Consider the following 23,842-nt stretch of genomic DNA (forward strand, 5'->3'; position numbering starts at 1 on the left):
AGGTTTTTAATAATGTTATATTTATTTGACTTACATAAAGAAACCGAACAGAAAATACAGCATGCTCAGCAACTTCATCTCAACAGTTGGCTCTGTGTATTCCTCATATATATTCTTATTAAAATTTGTGCACATGTGTTTTCCTCATCAGAATGGGGCACATGAAGCTGAGAGTCAAGGTGTATGCACATCACACTGACATCTAGAATCATTCTCAGTTTCCCACAGTTTTTTGTTGTTGTTGTTTTAATAAGATTCTAGTAACATGTATGCATTATATAGCCCACATGCCCACTCTCAGGAACCCATGACCAGATGCAGTTCCATAGATCAGAATTTTCACAACAAGCAAGAAAGTTACAATATTCCATATCCATCTTCATTTTTTAAATTTTCAAACAAACATTATTGTGACAAGCAGACCCAGATATTATTGTCCCAGGTAATTCTAGGTCAAGCCAAACTTGATGACATTATTTTACTCTCAGATGTTATTTTTTTCAGATTCCAATTTTTCTTTGTCACTCTGCTATGGTGACATATTAATTTTGTGTAGTGTCATCTCCATGTAACTTTTGGTATGGAGTCCATCTTTATGTTTCTTACTCTAATTCATGGCTGTAGTATCCTCTTAAATCCTGCTGAAAGCACCCATTTTTGTTAATTGTCCTTTTCCTTGTAAACTTTTTGTAAGGGCTTGTTCTCATTCACCCAAGTGATCACCCATTTTAACTGCTGTATTTTTAAGTTGTATGCTTATCTAGTTATCTAGTCATCTTTACAAACATAAATTTTATTTTTATTTTGCTTTGTACAAATTTTTATAAAACATTTCTTGACTCCATTAGATAATCAGTAAGGAATACCAGAGATAATAACTTATGGTTAATATCTTATTAACTGTAATAAATTAACTATGGTTAATTAACTATGGTTTTGTTTCACTAGTTCATATATTTATGTCCCTGGGAGAAATATGTGCAGAAATAATCTTAAGGCAAGAAAGGTAAATTCTTTCATAAAATTTATGTAACTTAAAAAAAAATAGCACCTATCTGAACTGCTAAAAAAATTAAAAAAAACTACTAAATTAACATGAGCAGGACTTTTTTTTTTAATTGATGGTATTAGTATTAACAAGTATTACTAGGGGATGGACAGGTTTTCTGCCATTTGCCTATTTCAGCAATCCATACCAAGTGTAAGTGCTGAGAAAAAAAAAATATGATATATTCACCATCAGCTCTCTTAAGAGTGCTATTAAAATACAAATGAGTCTATTCCATAGCCTGATTGTCTCCAAACTTTTCCAGTGCATATTTTCATATATTAATATTGCTGTAATTTGAATGATTCTAATTCTCATTATACAACACCAGTATTGTCATTATCAAAATTAACTATTACTTTGTATATCTTTATTTGTACAATTAATCACTTATGAGATTCTGATGTTTAATACATAACCAAATTACTAATTTAATAGTCAAATAACTTGATAAAATGATCTGACTTAAATTAAGTCAAATAATTAACTATAAGTAAAAATAAAATAACCATAAATAATTTGATGATCAAAATAATTATATCATAATAATGGAATAATTAAAATAGTAATCCATCATTCATGAATTATTTCATCATTAATTTCCATCCATAGAAGAAGAAATTAAACAACAGGGATATTGTTTATCTGAAATTGTATTTAGGCTTTGTGAATTTATGGTCAACACCCTTTACCTGATACATTCCAGTATCAGTAGAAATGTGCCCCACTTAGAAAATCTGCTATTGTATTAATAGAAAGGTGGGTTGGGATTTATCAGATAACTTTAAAAAATATACAACACTTGGAAGACCTACATATATATTTCTTTATTTGTTATTAAAGTATTTAGTTTTATAGGAAATTATTTGTTTATTTATATTTACTTATGATTTTATTTATTTATTTGACAGCACAAACAGGGAGAGCAGCAGGAAGAGGGAGAGGGAGAAGTAGGATCCCTGTTGAGCAGGGAGCAGATGCAGGGCTTGATCCCAGAACCCTGGGATCATGACCTGAGCTGAAGGCAGACGCTTAACTGACTGAGCCACCCAGAAGTCCCTTTAGGAGATAATATTTAAAACTAAAAAAATATTTTTCTATGTTTTCCATTAAATGGAAATGCCACTTTTTAAACTTTTAAAAATTATGATTTCAAAAATTTTTTTTAAAATTATGATTTCAAAAAAAGTCAAAGCTTATTGAACTTTTAAAACAGTGAATCAACTTTAATATCCTTATACTGACTTTAAAATGTACAACTTTTCTATGCATAAATTCTGTCTTTTGTAAAATATATAATATATATACATAATATATATATTATATATAATATATATAATAAAAATATAAAATATAATAATATAATAGAAGAGCCCCGTATTATGAAGAATGATTATTTTAATTAAATTAACTAATTAAACTTCATGTATTTTTAAATGCTGAAGGATATTGTAATTTTTATTAATTTCATATTCTTAACAAGGTATTAAATGTGTTTTGTATTTTAAGTACATTTTTTGATACAATGATGAATAAAAACTCTAGAAGCTCTCGTATCAGTGAAAAATCAGACAAAATAGATAAATAACAGAACAGTGTGGTACTCGCCACATGGAATAATTATGAAAGGTATAGCTATAGTATTAAGAAAAAGGGGGCTTACAAAAAAGAGACTAATTATTGGTGTTAGATAAAAATCAGAAAACCCTTTGAGGCAGAAGTAACATCTAAAGGAAATTTAGAATAAAGTAGAGTTTAACACGAGATTAAAGATGTACAATTAATTATCTAGGAGGAAGTAGATTTTTATAAAAGAGGGAAGTGTTTTTGTCCATAAATTAGACACATAGCATAGGAATATGAGAATTAATAGCACAGGAGGATTAATAATTCTGTAAATCAAAATTGTCAATAGTGACAGCAAACACTCTGACACATTTTATAGTCAAAAATATCATTTTCTACCAGTGTTTTAGACAAAAGGAAAGAAAAAACTTTTAAATACATTTAAAGAGATATTATTCTGGTTTCTTTTTCTGGGATAAATGCAAGAGATTCATAATAAAGGCAACTTAGAACCCAGTGTCTTCTTCTCAACAGTATTTATTCTTTAAGGAATGCATGAAAACAACAGTGAATTAGAGAAAGAAACAAAGCTAAATAAACACAAAACCTTATAAAAGTCTGTTGTCTTCACTTCTGATTATGGACACATTGTAAAAAACATTGGCAAAGACGATAGTGATTTTTAAAAAAAAATTGAAAGTAATACTTTCTGAATGAACTTAATTCTCAGAAATTATCAAAGATATGAAATAAAAAGGAGATATTTTTATCTGATGAGAATAAGAAAAGTTAAAAACAAGTACAAAACTTAGGGTTGGTTCAAATTCCTCCTAGTATTTTAGCTGAGAATTTAAATTTGTATAGTATTTCTAGAACACATAACTTTTCTCTATTCTAGCTTCAGAAATTAACATTGAATACATTATCTCACATATATATTTGTACGCTAAACACTAAACAATGTTTTACTTAATCTTTTTATTTATTTTTATTTTTTTTCAGTATTCCAAGATTCATTGTTTATGCAGCACACCCAGTGCTCCATGCAATATGTACACTCCTTAATACCCGCCACCAGGCTCACTGAACCCTCCACACTCCTCCCCTCCAAAACCTTCAGTTTGTTTCTCAGTGTCCACAGTGTCTCATGGTTTGTCTCCCCTTCTGATTTACCCCAACTCACTTCTCTCCTTTTCCTAATGTCCTCTGTGTTATTCCTTATGCTCCACAAGTAAGTGAAATCATGTGATAATTGACTCTCTCTGCTTGACTTATTTCACTCAGCATAATCCCATCTAGTCCTATCCACATTGATAGAAAAGTTGGGTATTCATCCTTTCTGATGGAGGCATAATCCTCCATTGTATATATGGACCATATCTTCTTTATCCATTCATCTATTGAAGGGCATCTTGGCTCTTTCCACAGTTTGGCAACTGTGCCCATTGTTGCTATGAATATTGGGGTACAGATGGCCCTTCTTTTCACTACATCAATATCGTTGGGATAAATACCCAGTAGTGCAATTGCAGGGTCATAGGGAATCTCTATTTTTAATTTCTTAAGGCATCTTCACACTGTTTTCCAAAGTGGTTACACCAACTTGCATTTTCACCAGCAGTGTAAGTGGGTTTCCCTTTCTTCACATCCTTTCCAACACATGTTTTTTACTGTCTTACTGATTTTGGCCATTGTAACTGGTGCAAGGTGATATCTCAATATGGTTTTGATTTCAATCTCCCTGAGGTTACTGATGATGAACATTTTTTCATGTGTCTCTTAGCCATTTGTATGTCTTTTTTGGAGAAGTGTCTGCTCATGTCTTCTGCCCATTTTTTGATGTGATTATCTGTTTTGTATGTGTTGAGTTTGAGGTGTTATTTATAGATCTTGGATATCAGTCCTTAGTAATGTCATTTGCAAATATCTTCTCCCATTTTGTGGGTTGCCTCTTTGTTTTGTTGACTGTTTCCTTTGCTGTGCAGAAGCTTTTGATCTTGATGAAGTTCCAAAAGTTCATTTTCACTTTTGTTTCCTTTGCCTTTGGAGACATGTCTTCAAAGAATTTGCTGTGGCTGATGTCAAAGAGGTTACTGCCTATGATCTTCCCTAGGATTTTTCTATAGATTCCTGCCTCATGGTGAGGTCTTTTATCCATTTTGAGTTTATCCTTGTGTATGGTGTAAGAGAATGGTCAAGTTTCATTCTTCTACACATAGCTGTCCAATTTTCCCAGCACCATTTTTTGAAGAGACTGTCTTTTTCCCACTGTATATATTTTTCCTGCTTTGTTTGAAGAGTATTTGACCATAGAGTTGAGGGTCCATATCTGGGTTCTCTACTCTGTTCCACTGGTCCATGTGTCTGTTTTTGTGCTAGCACCATGCTGTCTTGGTGATCACAGCTTTGTAGTAAAGCTCAATGTCAGGCAACGTAATGCTCCCAGTTTTGTTTTTCTTTTACATTTCCTTAGCAATTCAGGGTCTCTTCTGGTTTCATACAAATTTTAGGATTGTTTGTTCCAGCTCTTTGAAAAATGCTGGTAGAATTTTGATCAGGATGGCATTGAAAGTATAGATGGCTCTAGGAGGTATAGACATTTTAACAATGTTTATTCTTCTGATTCATGAGCATGGGATGGTCTTCCATATTTTTGCATCTCCTTCAGTTTCTTTCATGAGTTTTCTATAGTTCGTTGAGTACAGATCCTTTACCTCTTTGGTTAGGTTTATTCCTAGGTATCGTATAGTTCTTGGTGCCATAGTAAATGGAATCAATTCTCTCATTTCCCTTTCTACATTTTCATTGTTAGTTTATAAGAAAGCAACTGATTTCTGTACATTGATTTTGTATCCTGCCACATTATTGCATTGCTGTATGGGTTCTAGTAGTTTAGGGGTGGAGTCTTCTGGGTTTTCCATATAAAGTATGTCATCAGCAAAGAGAGAGAGTTTTACTTCTTCTTTGCCGATTTGAATACCTTTTATTTCTTTGTGTTGTCTGGTTGCTGTTGCTAGGACTTCTAGTACTATGTTGAAGAATGGTGGCGAGAGTAGACATGTTTCTACTGTTTCTGATCTCAAAGGGAAGGCTGTCCGCTTTTCCTCATTAAGAATGATATTGGCTGTGGGTTTTTCATAGATAGATTCTATGAAGTTGAGGCTTGTTCCCTCTATTGTTATACTCTGAAGCGTTTTAATCAGGAATGGATGTTGTATCTTGTCAAATGCTTCTTCTCCATCAATTGAGAGGATCATGTGGTTCTTCTCTCTTCTCTTATTGATTTGTTCTGTCACATTGATTGATTTGCGAATGTTGAACCACCCTTGCATCCCAGGGATAAATCCCTCCTGATCAAGGTGGATAATCTTTTTAATGTGCTGTTGGATCCTATTAGCTAGGATTTTATTGAGAATCTTGGCATCCATATTCACCAGGAATATTGGTCTGAAATTCTCCTTTTTGATGGGGTCTTTGCCTGGTTTGGGGATCAGGGTAGTGCTGCCTTCACAGAAAGAGTCTGGAAATTTTCCTTCTATTTCTATTTTTTGAGACAGCTTTAGCAGAATAGGTATTATTTCTTCTTAGAATGTTTCGTAGAATTCTCCAGGGAATCCGTCAGGTCCTGGTCTCTTGTTTTTTGGGAGGTTTTTGATCACTTCTTCAATCTCATTACTAGATATTGGTCTATTCAGGTTGTCAGTCTCTTCCTGAATCAGTTTTGGAAGTTTATAGGTTTTCAGGAGTGCATCCATTTCTTCTACATTGCTTAACTCATTGGCATATAACTGTTGATAATAATTTCTGTGATTGTTTCTATTTTTTGGTATTAGTTGTGATCTCTCCCCTTTCATTCATAATTTTATTAATTTGAGTGCTTTCTCTTTTCTTTTGGATTAGTTTGGCCAGTGGTTTATTGATTTTATTGATTCTTTCAAAAAACCAGCTTCTAGTTTCATTGATGTGTTCCACTATATCTCTATTTTCTATGTCATTGATATCTGCTCTAATCTTGATTATTTCCCTTCTGTGTGTGGGGTTGGCTTAATTTGTTGTTGATTTTCCAGTTCTTTAAGGTGTAAAGAGAACTGGTGTATTCTGGATTTTTCAGGTTTTTTGAGGGAGGCTTGACTAGCTATGTATTTCTCCCTTAGGACTGCCTTTGCCATATCCCATAGGTTTTGGACTGATGTGTCTTTATTCTCATTGTTTTCCATGAATCGTTTAAGTTTTTCTTTGATTTCCTGTTTGATCCAAACATTCTTGAGCAGGATGGTCCTTAGCTTCCAAGTGTTTGAATTCCTTCCAAACTTTTTCTTGTGGTTGAGTTCCAGTTTCAAAGCATTGTGATCTAAGAATATGCAAGAAATAATCTCAGTCTTTTGTTATCAGTTGAGCCCTGATTTGTGACCCAGTATGTGGTCTATTCTGGAGAAAGTTCCATGTGTGCTCGAAAAGAATGAGTATTCTGTGTTTTAGGATAGAATGTTCTGTATATATGTATGAAGTCCATCTGGTCCAATGTGCCATTCAAAGCTCTTGTTTCTTTTTTTAATTTTCTTCTTAGATTACCTATTACTGAGAGTGATTGTTAAGTTCCCCTACAATCAATGTATTCACATCAATAGGACTCTTTATTTTGTTTAACAGTTGGCTTATGTAGTTGGCTGCTTCTGTATTGGCGGCATAAATATTTATAATTGTTAGATCTTCTTGGCAGATAGATCCTTGAAGAATGATGTAGTGTCCTTCTGTATTTCTGACTATAGTCTTTAGCTTAAAATCTAATTTATCTGATATGAGAATTGCTACCCCAGTTTTCTTTTGAGGGCTGTTGGCATGAAAGATGCTTCTCCATCCCTTCACTTTCAGTCTGGATGTATCTTTAAGTTCCAAATGGGTCTCTTGTAGATAGCATATGGATGGGTCCTGTGGTTTTATCCAGGCTGCAACACTGTGCCATTTTATGGGAGCATTTAGGCCATTCACATTGATAGTGATCATTGAAAGATATTTCTTGCAGGGCTGGCTTTGTGGTCATGTACTCTTTTAAACCTTGCCAGTCTTGTAAGCTCTTTATCTCTCCATCAATTCTGAATGTCAACCTTGCTGGATAAAGTATTCTTGGGTGCATGTTCTTCTTATTTAGTGCCCTGAATATGTCTTGCTAGCTCTTTCGGGCTTGCCATGCTTCTGTGGACAGGTCTGGCGTTATTCTGATGGACTTTCCTCTGTACATAAGGAATCTCTTCCCCCTAGCTGCCCTCAGAAGCTCTTGTCTAAAATTATGAATCAGTAGTCTCACAATCAAGTGTCTCAGGGTCTTTCTAGATTCGTTGATCTTGGGGGCTGTTCTTTATACCTCTAGGAAATGAACACTGGTTCCATTTCCCAGATTGGAAAAAATTTCATCCAGAATGTGTTCAACTATATCTTCTAGTGTTATCGCTTTATCCACTCCCTCAGGGATCCCAATATTTCTGATGTTGGAGCCTTTCATGGCATCATTTATTTCCCTAATCCTGTTTTTATGGCTTCTAAGCTGTTTCTTCCATGCATGCTCCTGATCCTTTTTCTCTGTCATTTTGTCCTCTAGGTCACTAATTCAATCTTCTGTCTCCATTACCCTAGTTGTTAGAGTATTTAGATTAGATTGGATCTCATTGATAGCATTTTTAACTTCTTCCCAGGTGGCTTTCACTTCTGCCCTTGGAGATTCTATATTGCCACTTATGGTTTTCTCCAACCTAGCCATTGCCTGGATAATTTTTACCTTGAATTCCTTCTTTCAACATACTGTTTATGTCCATATCCAAGAGTTCTGATGGAGAGGGCGCAGTCTCTGAATTTTTCCTATGTCATTTTGGTGAGAGGTGGTTGAGGGGATGTATAGTTGAATATATACCACAGTCCAGCAAGGTGCACGTTGGAAGACTTCGGAGCAATAAGAAGTCACCACCAAACAGAAAGAAAAGTAAAAAAGAGAGAGAGAGGAAAAAAAAAAGAGAGAAGACCCAGCCAGAATGAGCTCCAAAAGTAAGATTTATAAGGTATACAAACAAAAACGGACAAACAGAAAGACCAACAAAAGTAAATGAGAAGGAAAAAAAAAAAAAAAAGCCCTAGCCAAAATGGACCCAAAGGATAAGATTTATATAATACCAGAACAAAAACAAATACACAGAAACACTGACAGAAGAAAAAGATGGGAGGGTGGTTATAAATCCTTGGTGTTGGCGAGGAGGTTATTTTGATTCTTCCTGTAAGTATCTTGATATCTTTGTTAACTCAACTTTCCAGAGATAAAAGGAGATTAAAACTGGTTTATATAAAGGGGTAGTATTGATTATGGAAAGAGGGTTACCTTGAACCTTATATCTATGTTTATACTAAAAAAATGGTTAAAAGTTAAAAGGTTATTATGGAATATGTTGTATTAAACCTCTAGTTGTAATGGTAAGTAAGTTAAAAAATTAAAAAGAACAAGAATAGTGAGAATGAATTAAAAATAAAAGTTGTATCTATGAAATATACAGGTTTTAGGGGAATTCTGGGAATACTGGGAGCTTAATATATTGCTTTCACCTGATGTTGGGATTTTACAGTTTTTACTTTCCAATTGGTCACTTCTGGTGGCTCCCTCCTGCTTCTCTTTAAACTCTAATATCAGTCCCAGCATTCCCACTCTGCTTTACCTGTCGACTGGTGTCTTCTGCCCCGTAGGGATCCAGAAGTTTATAATCCTATAATCTCAGGCTGATTTCATGGGTGTTCAGAGTGTTCTGGTAGATACTTAGCTTTCTTTAGGGGACTGGTTGAAATAGGGTCTCCTACTTCTCCACCATCTTGCCCCTCCTCAACATTAAACAATGTTAATGGTTAATTTTTCATTAACTGTGTTTGTCGATTTGTCAATCTTCTAGAGTCCACAATGGGTATGTATTACATTGATAATAATAAAAAAGGTGCATACATTTTAGAAATATTTTTCTTAAAAATAAGCTCAAAATGCATTAGAACTTAAAATTCTCATGATGCCAGGTGCAACAAAATAATTTTCTTGTTCAGAATAATTTTTATTTTTACAAGCCTTGTCATATGTCTACTTTGTTTTGTACCAAGACCTTTACCCTATGGTGTGTGTGTGTGTGTGTGTGTGTGTGTGTGTGTGTGTGTGTGTGTGTTTGTTTTAGGGAGCCAAGTTCTTCATAATATCCGTACCTGTGTCTTTTAACATTATACTTGTATAAGTAATAATTACCAATTTAAAATCAGGGAATATGACATGAAAATCATCCTTCAAATGATTGCCAATCACAACAGTCCTGTGCAGTATTCTCTGTGCACATATGTTATGAGATGCTGTAATGGTTAATTAAATGTGTCAACTTGACTGCCCTGAGGGATGTCCACATAGTTGTTACAGCATTATTTCTGGGTCTGTCTGTGAGGGTGTCTTCATAAAATATTCACATTTGAATTAGTGGACTGAGTACGGAAAATCCTTCTCACCAATGTGGTGGGTATGGGTTATTCCAATCCACTGAAGTCTCAGATAGAATAAAAATGCTGAACCAGGGCAATTATCACTGTATCATAAGCTGGGACATCTATACTTCTGCCCTTGAATACTAGAGCTCCTGGTTCGCAGGCCTCTGGACTCTGAATTACATCACCACTTTTCTTGGGTCTCCATATTGTAGATGGTTTATTGTCATATATCCAATCTCTCAAATTGCATGAGCCAATTCCCATAATAACTCTTCTCTTATATATCTCTATATCCTAGTAGTCTGTTTTTCTAGACACTAGTACAGATACTACCAACAAACATCAAGTTCTCTAAAAAATTGTTGTCTTTATATACATGCATATTTTATCTATTTTATGAAACTGTACAAACATTTCAACAAATGAATTGCATTCATTAGTATTTGGTACAAAAATACATAAAATTTATATGTGATGAAAGTTTTAGCTTGGAATCACTGCTGTGAAGAAGGAAATAACTTACATGAAAATGGACAAATATTTTGAATTAGTAAAATATAGTTCTAGATTTTTCATTAAGCCTGTGTTGAAAATAATATAAAACATTTAAGCAAACATCACAAAATAAAATATTTGATTTCAGTCTATAATAAATGCTGCATATATTTTCTTTCTTTCTTTCTTTATTTTTTTTTATATTTTCTTTTTTTAAACATTTTATTTATTTGAGAGGCACCTGGGTGGCTCAGTGGGCTGGGCCGCTGCCTTCGGCTCGGGTCATGATCTCAGGATCCTGGGATCGAGTCCTGCATCGGGCTCTCTGCTCAGCAGGGAGCCTGCTTCCCTCTCTCTCTCTCTCTGTCTACTTGTGATCTCTCTCTGTCAAATAAATAAATAAATCTTTAAAAAAAAAAACAAACAAAAAAACATTTTATTTATTTGAGAGAGAGTGAGAGAGAGAACACAGGCAGGAGAAGCAGTAGAATCAGAGAGAGAAGTGGCTCCCCACTGAGCAGGGAGCCCGATGTGGGGCTCTACCCCATGATCCCAGGATCGTGAACTGAGCTGAAGGTAGACCCTTGACTGAGCCACCCAGGCAACCCGGATATATTTTCTAAATATAGGATATACTAGGGGGCGCCTGAGTCGCTCACTGGGTTAAAGCCTCTGCCTTTGGCTCAGATCATGATCCCAGGATCCTGGGATCGAGCCCCACATCGGGATCTCTGCTCAGTGGGGAGCCTGCTTCCTCCTCTCTCTCTGCCTCTCTGCCTACTTGTGATTTCTATCTGTCAAATAAATAAATAACATCCTTTAAAAAATAAATATAGGATATAATTTAATGACTCTGGTGCCATGCAGCATACTTAGGAAAAAAGAGGTATTGAATAAAAATGTTTTAAGAAGCCTGGAAGTAAGTGTATATTCAAAGTGCTCATTGAAGAAGGTAACTAAAAACTGTAATATATGATAATAAAATGTTTTGAATGCTTTGCTAGTAGACTCTAAACTGAAGAGAATAATAATTGAATTATAATCGAATACCTTTACAAACCAAGATACATTTACTCTGTATGTGTAAATATTAGAATAGAACATTCAGTTTTTCTTTAATTTTATGGTATAATTATAGTCCTACAAATAGAAAACTAGCTACCAGATATATCTTATAAAGATTGTGGAAACATATTTGCAATTATGAAGGATAAATGAGTAACTTACATACATTATTGAGAAAAATGAAATATAACTAGAAAGGAAACATGTAAACTACAAATTCATTTCTACCAGATTTTGTTTTTTCTCAACTCTGTTCTTTCACCATTCATTAGTTTTATTGAAAATTGTTTACAAGATTCAAGACTAATTATACTAATCTCTAGAAATCTTTTTATTTTGTATTTGCTACTGATTTCTCTACCCTTTGACTGACACTAGTGTTATGTGTAAATGCTGTTGCTATTATCATCAAAATTTTAAGGGCATAGGAAGTTGATAGTACTTTGGTTATTCAAAATCAATAAATGTTTAAAAAGTTTATATACTTTCATATTTAGTTTTCATAACTTATGTAATAGATGATTGATAAAGTGAAGGACTTAATTTTATTTCTCCCCATTCTACTCATTTTTTTGAACTTCCATAAGTGACCATATTTTGGGCTTTAGTCCTTTTCTTCTCTTGTTCTATGTCTATCCTCTTACCAACCTATCTATATCTACCTATCATCTCTTCATCTATTATCTATATCATCCATCTCTGTCTATATCTGTTTTATGTATGTACATTTTTCTACCTATACTTTCTCTCTCCATTCTATATATATATATATTTTTTTTAAAGATTTTATTTATTTATTTGACAGAGAGAGAGAGATCACAAGTAGGCAGAGAGACAGAGAGAGAGGAGGAAGCAGGCTCCCTGCTGAGCAGAGAGCCCGATGCGGGCCTCGATCCCAGGACCCTGGGACCATGACCTGAGCTGAAGGCAGAGGCTTTAACCCACTGAGCCACCCAGGCGCCCTCCATTCTATATATTTTAAAGCATACAAAACCAGTGCAAACTTATATAGTCATATTTAGATGTCTGCTCTCATGATGGATATTGAGTTCATCTTCAGATGGTGCTATTGTATTATATTTCATGTTTAATATTTTTGCTAGTGGGATTAAGCAAATTTTTATGTCTTTTGATCATTCTTGTCACTTATGTAAATTACTTTTTAAAATATTTTTTAAAAAATTGTATCTCCTGTTTATCTTTTTCATATTAATATGTGATCATAAAGAAATTACTGGATGGCAATTTTTCTGTTTCATATTTGAAGATATCTTCTACCATATATCTAAACAGCTAGAGCATCTTTTATCATTTACAACATCATTCTGTTTAACTTGGGAAATCTACTTATCTTTGTATATACTTTTATTATTAGTTTATCCTTACATTAGGCATAAGTTTAATATTCTGTATTCTGATTTTTTTTACTTTTAGGTTTTTAATTAATCTATTGTGTGTGCATATGTGTGTTTTTTGAGTCCAGTTATATTTTTCACAATAAAAACCAATATAGAAAATGTAATGAATAATACCCGATTTCCCCAGGATGTCTGTTGGTATACATATGAAAAAAAAAAAAAACTGCATATATGTTTAAAACTGCATGGAACTCTTTATTCTTTTTCGATGATAGTATCTATTTTTTACAATTCACTCTTCAAAATTATCATACTTAAATGTCTTGACATCAGATAAGTTACGTCTCTTTCTTAATTTCTTCTTTTGGAATTATTGTGACTATTCAGGCATCCTAGTAATTTATTATAAAATTTAAAATTACTGATTGAATACTTACATTTTTATTTACTTAAACTTATTAAGTTTGTGTTAAATTTATAAATAAATTTGGGAGAGATAGGCATATAAACAATCTGAGTCAACTCATAGAAATTGTGTATCATTCTCTTGTTTTTGGTCTGTGATTAGTCAACTCATAGAAATTGTGTATCATTCTCTTGTTTTTGGTCTGTGATTAACAATCTTCTACCTATCTTATTATATGTATTTTTAAGCATCATTTATCTTTCTACTTTTTTAAATGTGATATTTTATTATTAAATGTTCTGGTTGTGATTACTGACAAGTAGAAATGTTACAGATTTTTTTTATTATTAGCAAATAATGTGTTATTTGTTTCAGGGGTACAGGCAGGTCTGTGATTCATCAGTCTTACACAATACACAGCACTCACCACAACACATACTCTCCCCAATGTCCATCATCCAGCCACCCCATCCTTCCATCTGCCTTCCCTCGTGCAAACCTCAATTTCTTTGCTGAGATTAAGAGTCTCTTATGGTTTGTCACCCTCTCTGGTTTCATCTTGTTTCACTTTTTTTTCCTGTCTTCCCCTACGATCCTCTGCCTTGTTTCTTAAATTCTACATATCAGTGAGATCATAGGATAATTGTCTTTCTCTGACAGACTTATTTCACTTAGCATGATCCCTCTAGTTCCAATGACATTGTGCAAATGACAAGATTTTATTTTTGATGGCTGTGTAATATTCCTGTGTGTGTGTGTGTGTGTGTGTGTGTGTGCGCGCGCCCACGTGTGCATGCATGTGCACATGCGCGCACACATCACTTCTTTATTCATTCATCTGTCAATGGACATCTGGGCTCTTTACATAGTTTGGTTACTGTGGACATTGCTTCTATAAACACTGGAATCCAGATGCCCCTTTGGATCACTACATTTTTGTTTTCGGGTTAAATACGCATTAGTACAATTGCTAGGTCATAGGTTAGCTCTATTATGATCCTATCAATAGATGCAGAAAAAGCATTTGACAAAGTATAGCATCCTTTCTTGATTAAAGCTCTTCACAGTGAAAAGAAAAAGAAAACAAAAAACCTCTTCACAGTGTACAGATAGAGGGTACATACCTCAATATCATAAAAGCCATCTTCCCCTAAGGTCAGGAACATGGCAGCATTGTCCACTATCACCACTGCTGTTAAACATAGTACTAGAAGTCCTAACCTCAGCAATCAGACAAAAAAAAAAAAAAAAAAAAAAAGGAAAGCCATCTGAATTGGCAAAGAAGCCAAACTCTCACTCTTTGCAGGTAATATGATATTTTATGAGAAACCCAAAAGACTACATCCCAAAACTGATAGAACTCATACAGGAATGCAGTAGAGTGGCAGGATATGAAATCAATGCACATAAATTAGTTGCATTTCTATACACCAAAAGTGAGACAGAAGAAAGAGAAATTAAGGAGTAAATCCCATTTACAATTGCACCCCAAACCATAAGATACCGAGGAATAAATCTAACAAAAGAGACAAAGGATCTGTACTCAGAAAACTATAGAAATACTCATGAAAGAAATTGAAGAATACACAAAGAAATGGAAAAGTGTTCCATGCTCATGGACTGGAAGAAGAAATATTATTAAAATGTCCATGATACCTAGAGAAATCTACACATTCAGTACAGTACTTATCAAAATACCATTAACTAGTTTCTACAGAAATGAAACAAATAATCCTAACATTTGTATGGAACCAGAAAAGACCCTGAATAGCCAAAGTAATGTTGAAAAAGAAAACCCAATGTGGTGGCATCACAATTCCAGACTTCAAGCTCTATTATAAAGCTGTAATCTTCAAGACAGTATGGTACTGGCAGAAAAACAGACACATAGATCTATGGAACAGAATAGAGAACCAAAAAATGGACCCTCAACTCTATGGCCAACTAATCTTCAACAAAGCAGGAAAAATATCCAATGGAAAAAAGACCTCTCTTTAAAAAAGGGTGTTGGGAAAACTGGAGAGCCAGATGCAGAAGAATGAAATTGGACCATTTCCTTACACCACACACAAAAATAGACTCAAAATGAATGAAAGACCTCAATGTGAGACAGAAATCCATTAAAATCTTTAAGGAGAACACAGGCAATAACCTCTTTGACCTCAGATGCAGCAACTTCTTCCTAGACACATTGCCAAAGGCAAGGGAAACAAAGAAGTGCTCACCATGATAAATGTCGTCACCATCTGTCACCATACAAAGTTATTACAATACTATTGACTATGTTCTCTGTGCTGCCATAAATGAAATGTACAGCACTGACATTTTTCATTCTTTCCTTTCTACTCCTTAGGTCTCTCAGTTACTTTCTCATCCTCTTCCTCATTCTCCTCTTCCTTCCTTCTTACTTTAAAAATCTTAATCATGACTGAAACTAAAATACTAGTGAGGTAGAGGAGTATGGAATATTTTTAAATCTCTAATACATTAACACTTCTTTGGTCCTCATTGTTCTTTGTCTTCTTTCTCTCCCTTGAATACTATTTTTTTGTAGTAGATGTAGTGCTTCCATTCCATTTTTTAAATTCATTAAAACTCAGACTTTTTAATTTCAAAAAGATTGATTTGAATCTGGGGCACCTGGGGGGCAGAGTTGGTTAAGTATCTGCCCTCAGCTCAGGGCATGATCTCAGGGTCCTGGGATTTAGTCCTGCATCAGGCTCCCTGCTCAGTGGGGAGCTTGCTTCTCCCCCACCCACCTCTACTGCTTCCCCTGTCTGTGCTCTCTCTCTGTGCCAAATAATTAAATAAATATTTTTTTAAAAAGATAGATTTGGGGAGGCAGGTCTACTTAGGTGATCTAGATTTGTAAATTATTTTTGAAATGAATGTCCTGTCTATGTGTATTTGTAGGCAAGGTTTTAACTATGTTCTTCAGCTATCCTTTACATCTTCTTAATTTTTTGTCAGATGTTTCAAAGTGAGGAATTTTGAAATTTATAACTGTAGATTTTTCATATCCTTCAAATTCTCAACTGTATTTCAATATAAAGCATATTTAGTACATAAATATTTGTGGTTATTTTATCTTCATGGATGATTATTCAGTTCATCATTAGTTAAATAATCACTCTTTCTCTCAATTATTTTCATCTCAATTCTATTTTGCTGCAGTTGATAGTGATAAAAGAACTTTTTTGAAAGGTTCATAATATTTGCAGATTTGTTTAGAGTTAGTACTTATTTAGCTAACCAATGTACTGAGCAAGCCTCGTGTATTTAATTCTTTATTTCTTTTCCTTTTCCTTTTTTCTTTAAAGCTCTTTTTTTGTTTGTTTGTTTCCTATGGGGAAATGCTTGGGTTTTATTTATGACTTATTGTTACTTTAGAAAAGTCAGAATTTTCAAGTATATAAAGATCATTACTGATTTATCAATACCAGATTTTGGGGCAGCATATCTAGTTACACAAAGAATGTTATATCTGTAATTACAAGTGACTAAAAAGTACTTTTGCTTTTTTAAAATTTTTAATTGTGGTAAAATACACATACAAAATTGATCATTTTAAATATTTTAAGGGTATAGTTTAGTGATATTACTTATATTCACATCACTGTACAACAATTACTGCCATCCATCTCTAGAACTCTTTATTTTGCAAAACTGAAACTCTGTGCCCATTAATACTAAATAACTGCCTGTTCTCCTCATGTCAGTCACTGACTGCTTAACTTTCTCAATGAATTTTAACTACTCTAAGTACCTCATATAAGTGGAATAATTCAGTATTTGTCTTTATGTGAATGGCTTATTTCACAGAGCTTAATGTCTTCGAGATTCATTTATCTTGTAGGTGTGTGCTAGAATTTTCTTTCTTTTTATATTGCTGAATAATATTCCATTGTATTTATGTACCACGTTTTCTTTGATACTTGGTTTGTTTCCACATTTTGGATTTTGGAAATAATGTTGCTGTGACCATAAGTGTAAAAATATCTCTTTGCTACCCTGCTTTCAGTTTTGGGAAGTGTATACCTAGATGTGTAATTGCTGGATCTTATGCCAATTCTACTTTTAATTTTTTGAGGAACTGCCGTACTGTTTTTCATAGCAGCTGCATTATTTTACATTCCTACTGGCAATGTACAAAGTTCTAATTTTTCCATATCCTCTCCAATACTTGCCATTTTCTGTTTTGTCTTGTTTTGTTTTATAGGAGCTATCCTAATAGGTGGAAGGTAATATCTCATTATGTTTTTTATTTTTATTCCCTAATGATTAATTATGTTGAGCATCTTATGTGTTGTTGGCCATTTGTATATCTTCTTCTTGGAAATCTATTCAAATGTTTTGTCCATTTTTTTTAAAAATTTTTTAAATTTATTTTCAGTGTAACAGTATTCATTGTTTTTGCACCACACCCAGTGCTCCATGCAATCCATGCCCTCTCCAATACCCACCACCTGGTTCCCCCAACCTCCCACCCTCCGCCCCTTCAAAACCCTCAGATTGTTTTTCAGAGTCCATAGTCTGTCATTTTCCAATTCCAATTTCCATTTCCCTTCCAATTTCCCTCAACTCCCTTCTCCTCTCTAACTCCCCTTGTCCTCCATGTTATTTGTTATGCTCCACAAATAAGTGAAACCATATGATAATTGACTCTCTCTGCTTGACTTATTTCACTCAGCATAATCTCTTCCAGTCCCGTCCATGTTGCTACAAAAGTTGGGTATTCATCCTTTCTGGTGGAGGCATAATACTCCATAGTGTATATGGACCACATCTTCCTTATATGTTTTGCCCATTTTTGACCCAAGTTTGTGGGTTTGTGGGTTTTTTGTCATTTTAATGGGAAATTTTCTTGGTTTTTATTCAAAAAGATCTTTGTATAATACAGAAGATATGGATAGGTAGATAGACAGCTATTAAGGATAGTGTTTTAGTATGGTGATAAAATATGATAAAATTTATACAATTGCATTTAAATTGTATAAAGGTATGTTTTTATAATCCAGTGGAATATTAACTTTGCCAAATGAAATATCAAAATGGCAAAATAACCAAGAGATTATACCAAAAATATTTTCCTTAGTCACTAATGTAGCTTCATTTTTTGGTAAAGAAATACTAAATACATTCCGTAGTATATATTTTTGTTTTGTCAAAAATCAGGAACACTAAAAAATCCACTCACTTTATTTCTTTCAAATATATTGTGATTAAGGTGAACACTACAAACATTGAAATATAATGGCAAGTTGTCAAAAATTTGAATGCCAAGGACATAGTATTTATAATGTAAAGTGAAATTTTAAGAATTTTTATGGAAATATCAGATTATTAATAACACAAAACAGAAGTATAAAACTAATACAAAATACAGTCTATTTTACAAGAGGAAGCTTTGGTTTGTCCCCAACAGATTAAAATTTGACTGACTTCAACATTCCTAAATTTTACAATTTAAAAATGTGTTACTTTTACATACTTGACAGCAAATGTATTCTAGCTGCATTGAAATTAAAAAAAGTTTAGAATAATTAGTTTAAAAAAAAGGAAACTATCAGTATCTTTCATTGTTACCATCACCCATCTGTGAGGCATATCAAAAATTACATTTAATCTGAGTCCACATTTTCCAGCTGATTTCCCTAATGGAGCAAATTTGATATTTATGACTATACAAGTATTATCTACAACATGGAAACTGGTATGGTCCAGTGGTCAAGGATATAGGCTTCCAATCCAAAATGTTTGGTTGAATTTCTGCTTTGTCATTTAGTCTCTATGTGAACTGAAGCAGATTGCTTAAATTTGTATACCTATGTAGTTGTGTTTTTTTCTTTTAATCTATAATATGGGGCCATGATGATAATAAATGGCCATCTTTCACAGAATTACTGTGAAGATTAAAAGAGTTAGCTAGTTTTCATTAGGTCATATGTACCCTAATAACTTTACTGCATAAAAACAGATGTAGAAGAGAAAATTGATTAGCATAGCAAGATTTGGGTTGAGAGTAGATCAAAAGGCCATGCTAATTGTGCTATAAGTCTGTGTATTTATATTTAAAGTGGGGATATTATTTGTTTCATTTCCCAAGGACTGTTATGTGGTTTTAAGGGTTTAATCCATTTAAAGGGGTTCATACAGTGGCTAGTAAAAAAACAAAGTCATTATGAACTACGGTTTTTAATAAATGATAACCATCAAAATAGTGCTCTTGCTTTAAACAATAATGTCTACTTTATTGCTTTGTTTTACTTATTTTTAAGTTAATCTTATTTACCTCTTCACCTCTGAATTTGTTGTTGTAGTATCTTCTTTCTACCTGCCCTTCACTCTTGCCATCAACACAATTCATGTCTCCCAGTGTTTGTTAGTGGCTCTAACTCTTGTGTATGTATACGGGTGGTTGAAAGGTGATTCTAAAGAAACACACACACACACACACACACACACACACATTTAAGTATAAGAGAGAATACTTGTGTGTGCGTATACATATTTTTACCATACAAATTATAGCAATATTCATCTAATTATATTTGTGTTCTTCCTGAGCTATCTCAGTAAATATCACGATGTAATACTCCACTCAGGCTGTGACTTGGAATTATTATGGATCCATTTATACACCAGTATGATTAAGTAGCCTTATGGTATGTCAGTTTGATAGGTCTTATACATTACTATAATTGTTACTTATTTTATATTCCCTGTTTTTTTTCCCTCTTTTTTTATTGTTTTAAAACACTTTCAAATATTTAGAAAAGATTTATAGGCAAAGTAACATCTTTGCAAACATCATTCAAGTCTTCTAATACAATTTGCTCCCAGTTCTAAAAACATCTGTCATTTAATGCAGTGTTGTTTTATGGTAATTCACGGAGGAAAAAGAAAATATCACATAAAATAAGATATATTTTTATTATAATAAATCATGAAAACATAGTTTTATTTAACCAACTAAATAAACATTTATTGGTATTGTAAATAAGTTTAGAAAGATAAATGCCATTTTTAATGAAGTATTTTCTCTCTATTGTGTTATGAAACTAAATACTATATGAATATCTCAGAACACATCAATTTTTATACAAAGTGTTTTTTATTGGGTAAATTCTAGAAGTTAAAAATGAAATCACTATGTTACCTCTTTAGGGTCTTAAAAATACAAAATTTATCAAATTTACTACATCATTCTTAAAGGACATTTTATAAGAATGATGTTAAACAAAAAATATGGGATTTAGTATTAGATAATAAAATGGAAACTTTTTATTTAAATTACAATAAACTAATATCAGCGAATTTTGATATTTTTGAAATGATTTTGTTTTGTTAAATGATCAAGTGTGTATCATTATATGAATCATATTTCATATTATCACATATCACATAGCACCTAAATTTTGTGTTGTTTTTAAGTTATGAACTACTTTGAATAATTGTTTTTTAATATTCTAGAATACGTAATACATATTGTTTAGGTATTGCAACCATTTCCAATGCATTTTTTCCCAGTGTGTTTTAAAATATGTATATCAATTTTGAGTATTTTCTAAAGAGAAGCATATGCTTATATACACATATGTGCTCTAAATTGTGTTTAATATTATAACATTGAAATAAGCTAATGTAATGATTTATTAATATAAATATTAATATGAATATAAATATGAATATAAAGAATATAAAGAATGATTTATTGTGTCATAATATCTATTTTGATAATATAGTACATAAATATGTGAATGTTTTCAAAATATGTATTGATATAAATTATACCCAACAATTAAGTTCAATGTCAGGCCAATTCCATTTTCTTACTAGATGCTCTGTTACTCAAATCAGAAAATAGATATGAGACAAAGGTGAACAAAAATGTGCCTCTGAATCAAGGTAGGACATATCTAAATACAGAAATCACAATTTACTTACCATGTGAATATTTCTGGGACTGGAGCCTAGTTATTTATCATTTTGCAGTAAAGCATCTCAGCCTGGACTTATTCTACCCTCTACCAGAGTTTATGTATTTTAAATGTTTCTTTAAATATACAGGTCTATATTTAAATTCCAAATTTGACCAAAATATTCTTGCTAATGCTTAACAATTCACAGTATAATACTAACCAATGTTTGATAAAATATGGCAAGTTGTTTAAGATTATGTTTTCTTTTGTTATTCAATAAATATATTGAATGTCTATAAGATATGGGACATTTTGGTCTTATTTAGGTTCTAAAAGCAAGTCAGTCATGGATCATTCATTAAAGGAACTCATAGCTTATTTATTTATTTATTTATTTTTAAAAAGATTTTATTTATTTATTTGTTAGAGAGAGGGAGCACGCGAGCACAGGCAGACAGAGTGGTAGGCAGAGGCAGAGGGAGAAGCAGGCTCCCTGCCGAGCAAGGAGCCTGATGTGGGACTCCGTCCCAGGACGCTGGGATCATGACCTGTGCCGAAGGCAGCCGCTTAACCAATTGAGCCACCCAGGCATCCCACTCATAGCATTTTTAGTTAGATAAATAAGGAATTTAGAGAAAAACACAATGATTTTATTTAGGGGATCAAAGAAGACCCTGGCAAATTATATTTGTAGCAAGCTGAACCTTGAAGGAAAGGGTGGAAGATATAGTTATGGATTTAAGGGTAATTCAAAGAAATGAGCAGCTATTGCAGAGGGAATTTTGAAGTCTGAGAGAACAAGTAGCTAGCTTATTATCAGCTGGACCAAAGGAAGCAATGAGAATTGATGGTAGGAAAGATTTTGTAGACATTTCAAGGAGAGGCTAAAGTATTTAGATTCTATTCGCCATGCAACTGGAAGACTTTAAAATGTCTCCATAATAAGCAACCGTATCAGTGTTAACCTGCAGGAAAATTAGTTAGGCAGCAACATTCCTAAGTACTTAGAGCAAGAAAAACAAAAAATGATGTAACACATAGATTATGATAATGCATATTCTGTTCTCCAATATTCAGTTTCCTGAATATTCATTCTTTAATCTGTAAGGATAGATTAAGTGATAAGAGCAGAACTGCAAGTGTGAAATAAATTTAATTATTAAATGTCAATCAAAAGGAAAAATAATTGTGAACAAATGTTGCAAATATCCCATATTTGTTGTTTTGAAAGTATATTTGTCATTTAAAAATGTACATTTTTAATGGGTATACTCAAAATCAAGAGTTTTTTTTTCTCGCTAATATAGAATTTATGACTCCATTGTGAGCTGTCTTTCATCATTTCTGACAACATAACACTTTTGTTTTTTATAAGAAATAATTGTTATATGTATTTTCATTTACTTTTGTTTTTTACTATGGTATTATAGTTATGTATGTAGATTCTAATCTCTGTTTAGAAATGTCTGGATGATTGGGATTTTTGATTCTATCTTTTCACATCTTGATTGAGTTGTGATAAATTATCACAAGATCATATGTTTGACCATGCTGTAATATATCTGTCCTCTCTGAATTGACTCTATTTCTTTATGCCATATATTTATATATTTTTATATATATCATTAATTCAATGTATATATGAAATACATGTATGTACATTTTTATTCCTCTGTTTTAAGTTGAATATTTAACATATTTTTGCATTATAGTTGTCAACTTTTAAAATTTTGTCTATTTTTGTACATATTAATATTTATATATTTTATAATCCTATAAATGATATAAATACATTTCAGATTCAAAATCCAGGAAACTAGGGTGTTTTTTTCTTCCCCAATATGTTAGACTTTTTGGCTATCTTTAATGAAGTTATTTTTTAAAATTTACCTTCTAAAATATTCTTCAAAGAATCTTTCTTTTTCTTGAAAAGAAAAAAAAAAAGATACTATTGTAGTACAAGCATGTACTTCTACTTAGGGGACTCCATTTCAGAACTAAGTCATATATTGGCATCATTCGATTTGTGTTTCCTAGATTCCAGACCTTGTCCCTAAGCTAATACTAAGGTTGTCCCAGGCCCTTATCAATCTCTTCTTCAGTACTAGCAGTTAGTAGTGGTCACAGGTATTTTTAGTATCTGTGCACACCAAGGATCTCTGCTGAAGTCCTGTCTTAAGTATTTCTCCCCATTCACATTTCCTAAGCACGTTAATTGCTCCTGGGCTTGTACCATGGAAAGGTTGAAATCTTACCTGTGCTTATTGCCAGGATCAGGTCTTTGCTGCCTTATGGCCCGAGTTGATGGGTTTTATGCATTATCTTTTCTAGAATATCAAGAAGTACATCCATATTAGAGTTCCTGAGTCCATTTTTAGATATCTGGCTGTGGATAGCTTTTAAATTTTTTTAAGTTTATTTTATTTTATTTTTATTTTATTTTATTTAAATTCCATAAGTTAGCATACACTGTAATATTGGTTTCAGGTGT

At 32.9% G+C, this 23,842-nt stretch overlaps 1 pseudogene; it reads right to left on the bottom strand.

The window, feature by feature from the left end:
• Nucleotides 1–19,796, bottom strand: part of LOC111140789 — a 52,213-nt pseudogene extending 32,417 nt beyond the window's left edge.
• Nucleotides 19,797–23,842: the final 4,046 nt, after the last annotated feature.

Source organism: Enhydra lutris, unplaced genomic scaffold (assembly GCF_002288905.1).
Source record: "Enhydra lutris kenyoni isolate GAN:26980312 unplaced genomic scaffold, ASM228890v2 scaffoldscaffold5, whole genome shotgun sequence".
Lineage (NCBI taxonomy): Eukaryota > Metazoa > Chordata > Mammalia > Carnivora > Mustelidae > Enhydra > Enhydra lutris.